The sequence below is a fragment of the Eurosta solidaginis genome, unplaced genomic scaffold, assembly GCF_040869045.1.
Source record: "Eurosta solidaginis isolate ZX-2024a unplaced genomic scaffold, ASM4086904v1 ctg00000399.1, whole genome shotgun sequence".
In the NCBI taxonomy this organism is placed as follows: Eukaryota; Metazoa; Arthropoda; class Insecta; order Diptera; family Tephritidae; genus Eurosta; species Eurosta solidaginis.
The window spans coordinates 1173092-1187810 of record NW_027136888.1 but is presented as its reverse complement, the minus strand read 5'-3'; the positions used below and the strand labels follow the sequence as shown (position 1 = coordinate 1187810).

Here is a 14719-nt window from a genome sequence, read left to right as displayed (position 1 = left end):
ATGGCAAAAATTATTTTTGGAAATCTTTTGTTTCTGCGATTCGCAATCAATTTGCGTTTTTCCACGACTACTTTTTGGTATTAAACGGGATCAACTACCTATGGGACTGTACTACGTTAGGCACAATAATTTTCACTGCTGCTGTCTTCTGATAACCCGTTTCGTGGATTTTTGGCACCGTCATTCCGTTATTAACGCTCGTTTTTAGCGAAGCGTAGAAAATTAGTATATATATTAAAATATGCCGCACTTTGAAATAAAAAGTTTTGGCGATTTTCTTATACAAACGTTTTTATTTTTTCTGAGTTAAAACATGGAAAAGAATCGCATTATTCTAACAAAAAAAATTCTTTCGTTGCGAACGCATATCACGGTCGCCATGTAAAGTGGCATTTCGATGCCACTTAATTTTGGGCATACAGCCCCACACACGCACACACACGCAAAATAAATTAGTTCTCTTATGTTTGTTTGTTGAGTTGCTTTAAGTTTTATTTGTACAATAAATGTTTAGTTTTAATAAACCTAGTCCTTAGTTATTTTATTCTTAGTTTTGTTAACTACGCCGTTCTTTCTCGCGTGTATTGCGGCAGCCGGTTCACTTCAAACTCTACTCAAAAACTGAAGCTGAAAACTGCTGACGCTTCAAAGCAGCCCTGCCGGTATGCATTTTCGCATAACGGGAAAATCGTATGATGCAATGGCGTGATAGAGTCGAGTAACGGGAGATTCAGCCAATCAGAATTCTCTCCGTCATTCGACTCTTTCACCCAGTAATGCCAAGTGCATACATGCATGGTTGCATGTGGGAGTGATGCCAGCTATTTTAGTTTTTAGTTTTATTTTTAGTTTTTAGTTGGCTGGCACTACATGACACTACAATATGCCAATCTAGAAAGCTGTTAAATAGAGCAAGAGATAAGAGACCGTACAAATTTTCCATAACATCATATAAAAAAGAACTTGGCAGATCTAAAAGGGTACCTAAAAGGCAGAGAACATTGTGAGAGGCTAAATGATCTTCCAACAAATGGGAGCTATACTAAGCAAAAAAGCTCACCAAAGGCAAGCGAGTGTAATGCGCTCTGGCCGCGCTCAGTCCACTCAAGACACCAGAAAAGGATAGTATCTTCCTCTGTCTTTTACAATAGGGAATAAACCATACATCGCTAGCCTTATCAAACTTATATATAAAGCCGCTCTACTGCTCGGCTACTTTGCAAACAGGTGGACAAAGGTTAAGCTAGTATTCATACCAAAACCGAGAAACCCTGAATAACTGTACTCGTCATATCAACCAATAAGCTCGTCAGTCGGCACATTAGGAAGGTCAACTACAACAAACTCCCTCTGTGCTGAAAATCCGCCGAGACGGCAATTCATAGCCTCACGGAAAAAATCGAAAAGGTTTTAGGGTTAAAAAATACAGCCCCTCCGCTTTTGTTGACATCTCAGGGCTTTCGATAAAACGATACATCAAGCTGTAAGCCTAATGATCATTGGCTGGGTGCGATCAATGATATATAGCAGAAAAATCAGTCTGCAGCAGGGACGAACAACTGATTCATTAAGGAACTCCCTCAAGGAAATAAAATCTCTTCTTCATAATAAAAAATTACTTCCTCCAGTTCCCGAAATCCAATAGATTTGAAATACAATAATATGTATATGATTAAGGAAGCACTGTGCATCATCGAAAGTTGGTAAGATACCAAACTGTCCTAGTACCTTTCACACGGAGAGGAAAATATCTGTGTACCACCACAATACAATATTCAGTGGAAGCAAGGAATAAGAAACTCACGGATACCTAAAGTGGCCATTGTGGACAGAACTCTATCGGAAACAGGGAGTACATGTATTGACATTAAGATCTTCTTCTTGGATAGATAAAAATTTGATGACAGAAAAACAGGACTGGCATCTACACATCCACGCGCCGAGCTAAAGTCTCAACTCTTTTGTTGCTCTAAGATCCTTATCAAAGCGCGCACCGGATCTTGTTTTCAGTTTGTCGCATATTTGACGACGCTATTCTAATATCACCTGAAAAGACGAGTACTGGTGCGCGTAACATTTTTTTATTATTTGGTACACCAGAAAGTTACATACAAACAAACATACGAGTGAAGCTAATATAAGCACGTAAAAAAGAGAAATTAATGCTGCCCTAGAAATTTTAGAATTTAAGCCAGCGCCCGAAAGTAGGCAAACATTTTTATATTTTATGCCCCACTTTGTCTCACCCACTTCTATTAACATTTTATATAATGCCAATTCAAATAAATTTTTTCTCTGGACAAATACTGATAGAGTGAACCAAAAATAGGTACGTAGGCTTTAAAAACAAGTGAAAAAGAGGCCTAATAAGAAAAAAGCCATAAAAGCGAAAGCACAAACTAGCACACAGTAAACTAATGAGCTGATTAACACACAAAATGTTACGCAAACACATTTAAACACTCACATTATTATATCAACATTCATATATATGTAACGAAATATTTATGAAAAATGTGCAAACAATTTTTTTTTTCCGCATCCGCCTTAAATTATGCAACAAAAATGCGAAATGTTACTTTTGCTACTTTATTTGTGAGTAACTGTGGCACATTTATCGCGCTCATGCAAGCGAATAAAATAAACGAGCTAAGCTTGGAGGGAAGACGTCCAACGAAGCCGAGGTAAAATGTTTGTTGCCACACCAAAAAAAAAATTACTCTACTAGAGCCACAGAGATGCCACTACCGTTCTACTACTTCAGTATCTATGGGAAAACAAGATCTGTCTACAACTTGAGAGTTGCAAAACAAAACGAGTATATATGACAAACTGACTTTTCAATGCATCCATTTGTTTATGTGTTTCCGGTTTCGTTTCATCTGCTTGCTACTTCTTCTTCATCATGACACATACACAGCTATCCATCTACTTCTAGAGCATTATTAGAGGTACTCTCGTGTATGGCAGGTCGTCGATATTCTCTTAGCAGCATTTGCTCGGTACTTCTACATTATTTGCTTAAAATGTTTCTTCACTTTAGCTAGCGCTTATTATTTTGCTTCTCGTGTTCTTTCACATGGTTATACGTACATGTGTTTGTGTACGAAGAAAAATTGCTAAAATTATTAGGTTGGTTGGTGCATACATGGCGTATGAGTAACTTCTCTGTGTTTTCGTCTGCAAATATGAATGTGAGTATGTATGCGCTTGTGTGTTAGGATGAGTTAAGGTTCGGTAGCAAATTTGAGAACACGTGGCGCACAAATTAGCTATTACTCATCGCTAAATCCGACAGCGCTTATGACAGTCAAGACAGAAGAACTTATTGCGTAAGTGTTTGCGTTTTTAACGTGAAAAGGAGGCAAGATAAGAAGATAAAAAGTCGAAACCAAAGCCGGAAGCGAAACAGGACGGCTGATTAAACACGCATTAATCTGCAATTGCCTGCATATTACAAAGTCTCAAGAAAGCTATCAAGTGGCTCAATGGCTTCACATGAGGAGGAAACCAAGTAAGACTGGTGATGCAGTGAAAAGCAATTGGCCGGCTGCTCTTGTGCTGTGCGTCGCCAATATGATCTTCCGATCTATATAACTCCCACTGGAAAAAGTTGCGAGCCGAACAAAACTATGTACTCAGAACTGCTACGAGATCTCCCCCAATGATGTCAGAAAACTATCATTATAGCAATGCGGAATGCTACCTGTTAAAGAGTGCAACGAGATGCTAAGGAAGCAGTTTCTACGGAATGTCTTGAAACTGTGTTTCTCGCACGTACAAGAAGACATCTTCGTAAGAACTATGATGAGATAAGGATACTTACACTTTATAAAAAAGCTTATGACTTCCTTCAAAGCATCAAGAACTTTGAACTTCCTTGTTAGCTCCGCATTTCCAGAAGAACTTCCTCTGGTATTATTCTCTATTCATCTGTATGTCAAGGCATCGCCTTTTTGATCCAACTGTGTTGAATTTTATTACAATTTCTTCATTGATCGAAAATAGTGGGTGGGCTGAAATATTGCCACAGCAATATTATGAATAATCCCGTTATAATACCATGACCCAACCTGGGTAGCTTCTAGGCTTTTATTCATAAACTAATGTCGATGCTGCGGAAAACCTTCTCTTATTGCGAGTGCGGTCTATAATTATTTCAAAGAACTTTTCTCTCGAATACTTCCCAAACCTTTTCATGTGAGGTACAGGCTTCCGCACTAGCAAGGAGGATGAGTACGATAAGTAAGTTGCATATGTAGCTTGATATTCATTTTGCAGCTTGTGTTAACGTGTGAATCTCTGAACTGATCAAACATTCAGCACAACAACATTTTATTTATTCAGACTACTTTGGGAGTAGAACTTCACAATTACAATTATCGCGTACTTCACTATAGCGTTTTAAAACCAAACTGACTGATCATCGCTTGCAACCACAATGCTTTTATGCTCTCAGTTAGACTCGTTCACCTATTTCTCCTAAGATCTAGACTTTTTACGAAATGCCTTTAGGAACAGTTGTATCTCATGCTTGGTTATTTAGCAATATACATGTGTATCTGTAGTTTATGTTTTTATTCTAGCTATATGCTTGTGTATGTGTGAGCAACAGCTTCTGCTCTTAGCTGATGATAACGTGATGTGACATTGTTTCTCTCTTTTCTTCACTCTTATCTACTGAGTACATATGGGTATGTGAAATAATCTCTTCGCATCAAGCTGCTGGTTATGTGTGTGCAATATTCTTCGTTGCCTTCTATTTCTCTGTATAAATGGCTTACGGTCATTGTGTTTATTTACTAACAGCATAGTGATGTTAGAAATGCTTATATTCGCCACGATACGAATAAAAAAAATTCTAAAGGAAGCTACATATATGTCCTAAACAAAAAACGATTCATTATCCAATGGCTATAGTCGGGTTTCAGTAGCTGTGATTATTGAAATACAGCAATCGCTAGTATAACAACAGAAGTGGCACAAAGGTAAAAAGAAGCGAACGCCACGGAAAGCAAGCACAAAAATATTCAAAAGAATGTTTTTTTACATTTTTACATAGCCCACTTTGTCAGCTTGAATACAAGCACAGAAGAACCAACACCTACGCAAATACAAAAAAAAGCTAAAATCAACAGAATAAAACTTCGCGCTAATGAAAAGAATCGACCGAACAAAGGCATGGATAAGGGTAACAAGGGCATTCAAGGTGGCTACAGAAAATTCCGCCCAAGCGCTCCCAGTCAAACGGAAAATGATGGTGAGGTAAGAAAAACACTCAGTTGAAATTTAAATCAGCGTAAGGGTAAGTGGCGCAAAAATAAGCTGCTTATTGATTGCTTAATAAATTGGGACTCGCTTCAAGTGCTAAATGTAAAGAAGTCATAAAATTTCGAGTTCAAAAATCAACTTATTACCTTGGTACTTTGAGCTATTTTCATGCGGCAAAGTTAATAAGTCAATGGTAAAATATAAGAAAGGAAATTTAAGTGCTTGTAGAAGTATAAAAATTAGCATAGGGACAATACACGCAAATATAATTGGAATGTGAAATTTTTTTAACAATTCATTTGCGTTGCGAATTTGAATATAATATTTCTTTAAGTCATAGTTCAATAACGTAAATATACAATCTGTTTCTAAAAATAATGTGTATTACCTCTATAAGCTACTTATGTATCGTTTTTATTCTTAGGTAATTTATTCAAACAACGTTAAAAATTTTGAGAAATTTACTTAAATCTTTAATTGGCACTGTAGAAAGGTAAAGTGGTTAGGGCTAGGTTGAAGTGGCTGGTACGTGGGGACTTTTCATAAACTGAATGACTCCATAGTGTTACCAGAAGCCGGGACCTATGCTTTAAAATATATCCGCCATCTTGGCAAATACCGGGAGCCGTCAAGGACTTATGCAATATGCTACTTCTAGACCTGATAGCTATGTGAGTATCAGTGAAATAGCGAGGCTCTTAGCCTTGCAAGGGCAGCGCTCCAACCCCCACTTCCTATATCTGCTATCATTGACAATGCCAAAATAAAACGATTGGAAGGCACTGTCCTATCAAAATACCCACCCTCTTTTCAATGATAAATTTAAATTTCTTAAACTAAGGTTGTATGATCAGCTATTGATGCTTGGCCGCTTAAGTGCTGCTTTAGCCTTCTTCCAATTTCGCCCAATCTGATTGAAACGTCTACGTATAAAGCCTGGAGCGATGCTCCCTGTTCGGCTAGCTCATCCGCTTTTTCATTTTAGTCTAATCCCGTATGCCTTGAGACCGATTAAAAATGTGTGCATTTCCCTATCCTAAGATCAGGACAGTATTCTACAGATCCTTCTCCCTCCTTTGCTCTAACCTTCCACCTCTTTTGTGGCTCTAAGAGACCCACCAAAGTGCAGTTATGAACTACGTTTAAGCTGTCCCTAGGCATTACGTCTCATTGCAGTTGTTAACGCTATGTTCTTCGCCACCAGTAGGTGTAGATACAATATAATCGCTGTAAATATCCAATGAAAGAGAGAGAGAGATGGCGATAGAGCCCACGTACACCCCAGCATTATTTTACATGCAAAAAATGCCGGCGATGCCATCTTCACTCTCCCCGCCACCTGGAGCTTCCACGACTATATAGACTGAAATTTATCGACTTTTTATCGAAAAGTTGTCGATTTTTTTAACAGTGACACACTTAGCTTGCAAGCAAGCGTATTGTAGTAACTCACGCGGTCCCTACCCGTTACAATGCCATGTGTTAGAACTGAATCCCGTGAGATTGGAGTTTGCTTTAATTTCGAGTTTTGATGGCTCAGTAATATCAGTTAGAAGCAGTCGATTGAGGAGCTGTCCGTCTTCTTGCTAGTACCGGACATTCACTAGATGTATAGTCTACTTCTACTCAGAGGTGGCATTTTGAACAAAGTCCAGAAGAGTGGGCATATTATACAGAGTCCCGGGCGCTGTGTCTGATTATTCAGGTTTAAAAATATATCTTGCGTGGTAAAAGGACCAGAAAAGCTCTCTCTAAACCTTAAACATGATGTTCAAAATTAAGGGTGATTTACGACATTTAACAAGCTAATATTAGTTTTTACTTTTATGTTTATATGGATCCCAGCCGTTGGGGTTTTGTAGCGTCATCCTTTCATGGGGTTTCCAGCGCAATTTATAGCTTATTTAACCCAATTTTCAATCTTACCTGCCAGCGGTGAATCCTGTTTCTTTAGCAGCCCAGGCTCTGGTGAACCCAAGTTCCTCATGGATCTAGGGGGTGTGAGGGCGGAATGGCCTTGAAGGTTCCATGTGGTCATACTAAATCGTTCCCGAGATGGTCGGGCTAGTACCTTAATGGTGTTGTGACCGGAATTTACCGGATCTATATCCGACAAATAATCACCAATATCGATAACACTTCCCAAAATCAACAGCTGGTACGGAAATGTTTGCGTATAATTTTTTGTAATATAAATTTTTATTCCCATATCTACGAATTCAAGCACTTAAAAAAAATGCAGAACACAAATCGAACAGCCATGACTCAGCTTATTCCCCATTGATGTTTTTCCGAATAAGTCAGCATGGGGAGCAGCCCACTTTTTCTTTGTAAATGCACTGAGTGCTCTACAGAACCATGTTTAACGATTTTTTCGTCCCCATTTGTATAAATAAATAGGGACTGGAGAACATGTGGTTCCATCAGGATACTCCAGGGGCACACACTAATCGAGCCACAAACGATATTCTGAAGGAAGCTTCTCGAGGTCGCTTACCCACAAATTGCTCGGCTTCTTTTCGTGGGTTTTGTTAAGCTCGAAGATTTTCTCTAACGAGCCTCAGACTCTTATGAACCTCATGTGGTAATCAACTCTGCCGGTTTCTTTTTGGATGATAACTTTCTCTCGTTTTGATGGAATAAGGTCAAGGTATTAAATAAACATATTTCGGGTTATTACTTTGGCCACACCTTTTAGGATTTTGTGTGGCTTTCTCTTATCGGTGACTTAAATCAACAGCACCGCGGGTGCCACTACACTAATATCAGCGCAAAGCAAGTGTAATTTAGAATTGGACTTGTTCTCGGCCGGCTTTTGGATGTCATGTGATGTCAAGTTGCAATGTGATCTCACGATATGATATGACGCCAAGATATAATATCATATCAAGATATGATATGATGTCATAATAAGATATGATATTTAGATAATAGTAGTGCCTAAACAACAGTATTTTATAATCAATGAAAATGGTACTTCAAACGCGTTAACAAAATATATTACACGAAAACAACGGGCAAGCTTTCATTTTTCACTTAAAGTACTTCGCCAACCAAATGTATATTATATTGCCTTTTTGATTATATTTATTATATATAGTTAGAATTCTATGTAAAAATAAAAAAGTACTTACATTGTATTAGTAGAATATACAGCAGTATCCAGAGGCGTCGATCAAATGTTATTCTCATGACTTCATCACTTCTGCTCTGCGTTGATGTGACCTGTTTTCTATCTGCTTTTTAAGATGCCGCGTGTTTTAAGAAGTCTTAATTGTATTGAGTAATCAATCTGGATTTTTTATCAACAATAAATTTCTATAATTTACATATTTTTTTATTTTTATCGATTTTTTCTATATATTTAATTTACTATTTTATTCTGTAATAAATACTTCTCTATTTGACACCTTTCTGTACACTTTTTTTACTCAAGAAAGTGGAAAGATATCAGTAATGAGAAAAAGCGGGCAAAGTCTGAAATAAAAGAAAAGTTTTTAAAGATTAATAATTGGTTAAAATATGCATTAAATTTCTTAAAATTGTTATTATTCTAAATTCTTTTTTGTTAATGACTTATCTTGTTTGGTTGATTTTCCGACAGGGTGGATAAATGATGTATATTGGAACGATTTTCCGTCATCCCTTGTCAAATTTGGTTTTGAGACAAACCGGTTTCGGCGTTGTGCCATCACCAGTGTCGATTTTCGTTCTGATCTGTTGTTGCCATTTGTCCTGTATTTATAGTTCGTAGGTATATGAGCAGGTATCGTCAAATTGATGCTTGTGTATATTTAGTTATGTGTATGTGCTGTGTGTTCGTTCAGAACCGAGGGTGGTTTACTATTCGATTTGTGTAGCTGACTGGGGTAGGTAGAAATCTGTGATTTTAGTCGTTTGACCTTCTTTGTCGGTTTTTTGTTTTGGTGTATTAATTGTTTTGTGTTTATTTGTTGTTGTGTGTTTGTCTCTTGTACCTGTGTGATTAAGTTGTTTCCTGTAAACAAGTTTTAAAGGCTCGAATATTGTGTCAGAAAAACCAAATTTGACAAGGGATGACGGAAAATCGTTCCAATATACATTATTTTTTGTTAATGTTAAATGCTTGTATGATATTTTCAATGCTAAGACACACACATCTAACAGAAACACTCATAGGCTGTGAACTGATATAGAGCTGGTTTCCATGGTAGCCAATTCTCATGCTATTTCTAACTCTAATTTTTTATTACAGCTAAATAGTAATAGCAACTAGCCTTTTACCGCAACTCTAATCGCACATATGGTTACGGTAGGTTGAAGTGACTGCTGAAGAGACGCACATAGACCAGTGTCAGTGGCTATACCCGGCAGCGCAGTTTTGTGTCAATTAACGCCGGGAAGATGCGGATATAGGGATCCAACAATCCTTGTCTTTGTCATTTTCACAACCCGGAAGTAACTCCTAGCCCTTCTGCATGCCTACCAATAAATCAGTTTCAGTTGGTACTCCTACAAGTGTAGAAAAATGTATCCATACTTAGAGTATTAATATAGAGAGATCTTTAGAGATCCGTTTTCAGCATGGTTTGCTTAGCTGTGTGCTACCCTGCAGCTAATAGCCAACTTTCATTTGCTTGGTGGCAGATATAGCCCTTGAACTGAAGCTGGCATATTCCATCCAAGCTAAGGCGCAAAATATTTAGTGCTGGTTGGTTCAAAGATAGTATTTTTTAAGATTTAGTGGAAAGACAATATCCACTTTGTCACAATTGACGCTGAGTCGGCATCAGTAAGCCCATAAAAAAAAACCTTTCGTAATGCTGCCTGCATCAGGCAAACCTTCAGGCAATTTCCCGCCACCACTAAGTTCCAAGGAGATGATGAAGAATATGACCCAAGGTGTTGCCCTTGTGACATATCATGTTATATAAGTCATCATAATCAACATGTGCTTAACATCGATCAGCTCTCTGATGATTACCCAAGAAATAACCGCAAGCATATCTCGTGACTTTCTCACATAGCATAATACTTACTTTTGTTGTGGTAATTCTGTAAAATTTACTCTCAAATTCTCTTAAATTTATAGTTTTTTCATCAACGCATTTTCGTTAATCCAATTTCAAAGGTAAGTTTTTTGTGAGCATATCCCCTCCTATTCAAAAAATATGATGTCCCTCATCCAATGTTCCAGCACATCTACTTTAATATACAAATTATAGTGAGCCCTACGTTGGGCGCCATTATTTTTATGTCTACATCATCAATAAAAAAAGCTTTCCTAAAAAATGTATATTTTTTACACTAATTTCTCTGGCGCAATACGGCAGTTTTCAGAAATAGCTTTTACTGCCCTTTGCAAATGAATAAAAAAATTCTTTAAAAAAGTGAAAACTTCAAGTTACGCATGGCCAGCTCAGGAGAATTGCCTTGCTGTTTGTGGATCTTCTCATATGGATCTACAGAGGCTCTTCACAAATTGATTTCCTACTATCCGCAGATTATATACCTTAAAACTGCTACATAGTCTAAAATTTTCCTATATTTATATAGTTTAATAAATAAGTCACCCACTCATTTGTCTGCTTGCTTTTAGTTTTTTGGTTGCATGTGGCACATTTGTCATGCATGTGCAACACACTATGTAGTATGTATTCTCCTTTATGAGATTTGTTTTCATTTTAGTTATTGTTTTGTTCGTTTAGAGAATGCTGTTGACATAAAATCGCGATGCTTACATACATATATGTTGCATAAGGTACATATAACTACCCATACATATAAACCAGCGACCACTGATTTTCATTTAAGGTATTCCTTTTTAACGTGCTTACATTAGTTGTAACATTTCCATACACAGACACTTACATATACGAAAGTTTGTTGCGCAATACTCTTATATATTCAATCAATAGATTTACACAGAATCCTCTAGTTATAAACAATAACTTTTATTGTTGTTGCATATGCCATAGTTGAGGCATGCACCATTTTCGGCTATGTTGCTAGCTCAGCCTGCTCCACGCATATTTACATAGCTCGTTGATAACTTATTGTTCGCGTTTGAAATGCTTATCATTTTACAGTTTGGCTATTGACATGTTGCAAGTGATGGCATGTTATGGCTTCTTTTATTACACGTTACTGGAAAATTTCGATTTGTGGCATAGTGTTATGAACATCCTTTGTTTAGAAGTTTATTCGCATTATCTTATTGCTGGGGTCGGGATATTGAGTGCAATTCTGTTTTGCGCTATAGCAACGCAAAGCTTGATTCATAGCTGAGGTTAAGTTTGGTGGCGCTGCCCCAACAGGGTGGAAGCAACACACTTGAACAATTCAGCAGTCCGTTGAGAAACCACATTTAACAAGATACCCAAATAAACTTTATTGAAATGCTACTTGCACTAGGAAGATGCTGTAATAGTGGCGTCGCGTTATACCTCAGCCTACAACGAGCCCCTGTCATGACACCCAAAATGAGCTCTTTGCCGTCGAGTGACACTTCTATCAGTATAATACCTGAATATAGAGCTGTTTCAGTATACCTGTTTTTACAAAAGGCATTTTTCGATGCCGCCAACCGCTTTCGAGAAATCTTGCTTAATATTTAGAGATAGTTTAGGGCCTCTGTCACTTTTGCAATAAATACAGCATAGTACAATATCGCGAGGCTGGTTAGGAAAGCCCAACTTCAAGCAGTTGGCGTCAAAAGGAGCCAGAAAGCGGCAAACTATTATCAGATATATCTCTAGCTGCCATCAGGTCCAGGAAACACGTAGGCTGTAAAAATTTGTTTGCCCGTACTCGTTCGCTTTCTCCCAGTGAGATGATAGTCAATCCTCTTTTGTCAGAAATCGTTAGTGATTGGCAAAAGAGGAGCTTTGCAACTGAGATGTCTAGACACGATGAGAAACCTAAAAGACTTCTCGTTGTACATCGGTCACTTAGTTCTCTTACAAACCCAACATGAGGAGAATTCCTCTAGAGAGTTTTTCTAAGCCTCACAAAATCAGAGTTCCTCGTTTTTGGAGAAGCTGCTCCAGGTATACCGACCCCAACCGTGTAGAGTTTACAGTTAGTTGGTAGTTTACTCCTACTTCCTCTAAGTGTTGACAAAGATTTTTCTAAAGGTGTTGATGCTGCTTACCGTGATCTTGCACCAAAAGCGTTCAGTGTGGTATGCGGGCAGACTACCCCACATCACCGTGTGTTTAGGTACACACTAATAAGATTCTCAATGGCTTTGAACAGAAATGAAGTAAATTGTTAAATGTCAAATAAATTACTGATGAAGACGCGAATGAGCGTCGAAACGCGTAGGATCTAATAAATCCCTGTTTTATTTAAATCAACCGGCCGAAAAGCTCCAAAAATAGCAATAAGCATACAATATAAATTTTGCGTTAAGAAATAGAAATTTATAATCGAGGAGTATCCTTATTATGTACTTCCCAGGACAAAGACAGGCCAGAAACGATGATATTAGCTTAACTAATTAACCTAAGTAAAGAGGGCCTATGAAGTCTAACTGGGTACTAAACGGAATTCTGTAGTCTACGATATCACCTTAGTAAGTTAAATTTGTCGACACACCTTTTGTTCACTGGTCGATGAAACGCCGGCTCATACTCTCTGCGGATGCATCGCACTGGCAATGCAGAGCCTCCCGTCTAGGTGGCGTCACTCTGTGGCGTCACCCTTAATCCCTTCGTTTGAGTGACTCACAAATACATCCAATTATTGCAATCACCGATGAATTCCTGGAAGTTAATGCAATCAGTACAAATTTCAACGGTTCTTTTAATTAAAAAAGAACACAAATAAATAAATTGGTGCTTATGTCACCTTCTAACGATTTGACATGATTCGATTAATAATGACAACTGAATAATTCATAATTTGTTCATAATACATTAATTATTTTTCATCCGCTTGCACCTAATTGCTGTTGATTGACTGATAACGGTTTAATACCCATTTAAAATAAATTTTTAATATTAATACTAACACCGCGTTACACACATTCTGTCCTATGAAGAAATATACTTTTTCGGAGAAATAATAAAAATACAGATGTATCGGCGATTTTCATGTACACGTCAGAATTTTTTTTTATGTATAATTTTTTTTCTTTTTTTTTCTTTTTTTCTCACGTATACATGCAAATCGCTGATACACCTGTATTTTTATTTTTTCTCCCCTTTCCGAAAAAGTATATTTGGTTCATAGGACAGAAGTAAAGCTCGTTTTTGTAACGCAGTGTAATAAGTTCAACAAATTACCCACCATACGCGCCCAACCTACAAGAGGTGTGAATCCGCATGATTCATAGCATAATTGGTTTATACAATTGATTGATTGGCCATGAATAAATCAGTTTTAGACTCCCCTTAAGAAGTCGAAGAGAGGAAAACCTTTAAAAGCTCTAGGACGAAGGACTGGTATGAATTTCAAAAATATGTAGCAGGAAAACAGGGGCAAAATATAGACATTACCAACGTATAGGCGTTAGTGGAGTGCAACAACTTCCTATCAAGGTCTCTAATAGCTGCGTACAACAGATCTTGTGCTTTTAGAAGCACACAGTTGTGAAGAGTCCATTGAGGAGCTACTTAGCACACACTTCCCATTAAGAGATGATGCAAAAGAATTGTCTAACAATGTCTAAACTCTAAATATTTAGCTAGCAGTACCAGGACTTGTGACAAATACAAAAATTTAATGAGCAAACAAAAATGTTGGCCAAGTTCAAATCGCCGGGCGCAGGGAATATCCCACTTCCCTGCTATGCTGCAGTTGATAGTTGGAACGATTGTAGAATGGATAAGAACATGGATGCATAAAATTGAACCTCATCCCGCAATCTTGGAGAGGCGCTTGATTAGTCCTCAGACAGAAAGCGAATGAACCAGTAATCTGCACCCGAAAGACTGTAGGACTATTCGTTTGACATCTTTCCTGCTCAAAACCCTACAAGGTTAAAAGGCGGTTATATAAAATCGAATTTGAATGAAACAATATTCTCTTCAGCAAAGTTACGCTAGCGCCAAAGGAAAGCCAGTTAATGTATGTAGGTGACGTTTCAGTTATCAAAGGCGGCAGATGTCTACCAAACATCAGCGCTAAAATGGATCAGGCGGTGAGCATGCCTGGGCATCTAAAATCGGTATAACGCGAAAGAAACCAATATTTTATCATTTATCAAGAAATATAGGATCTCCTTATGGACTAAGCCTAGACTAAGAGGGTTACGTTGTCGTAGAAACTCCATGTGGAAGAGTGAGCGCATAAAGCCTCCGTGGAAAAAATGCATGTAAGAGGATGCTCGGATGCACATTAGGCCTATCGCCCGAATTCTCTTATTGGGTACTTTCGGCAATTTACAAGCTCATACTGTAATATGGGGTCCTTGTTTGGTGGACAGCCACACAAGAAAGTACGTATAGCAAAAAAATATAGGTGT

The 14719-nt window shown here is 37.8% G+C and overlaps 1 long non-coding RNA gene across 2 annotated transcripts in view; it reads right to left on the bottom strand.

Annotated features, from left to right (window-relative positions):
* Positions 1-14719, bottom strand: part of LOC137235662 (uncharacterized) — a 245328-nt gene that overhangs the window by 123106 nt on the left and 107503 nt on the right. For both annotated transcript variants that reach the window (XR_010948013.1, XR_010948014.1), the window contains exon 3: positions 8406-8748. This is a non-coding gene — a long non-coding RNA (uncharacterized lncRNA). The remainder of the gene's footprint in view (positions 1-8405; positions 8749-14719) is intronic.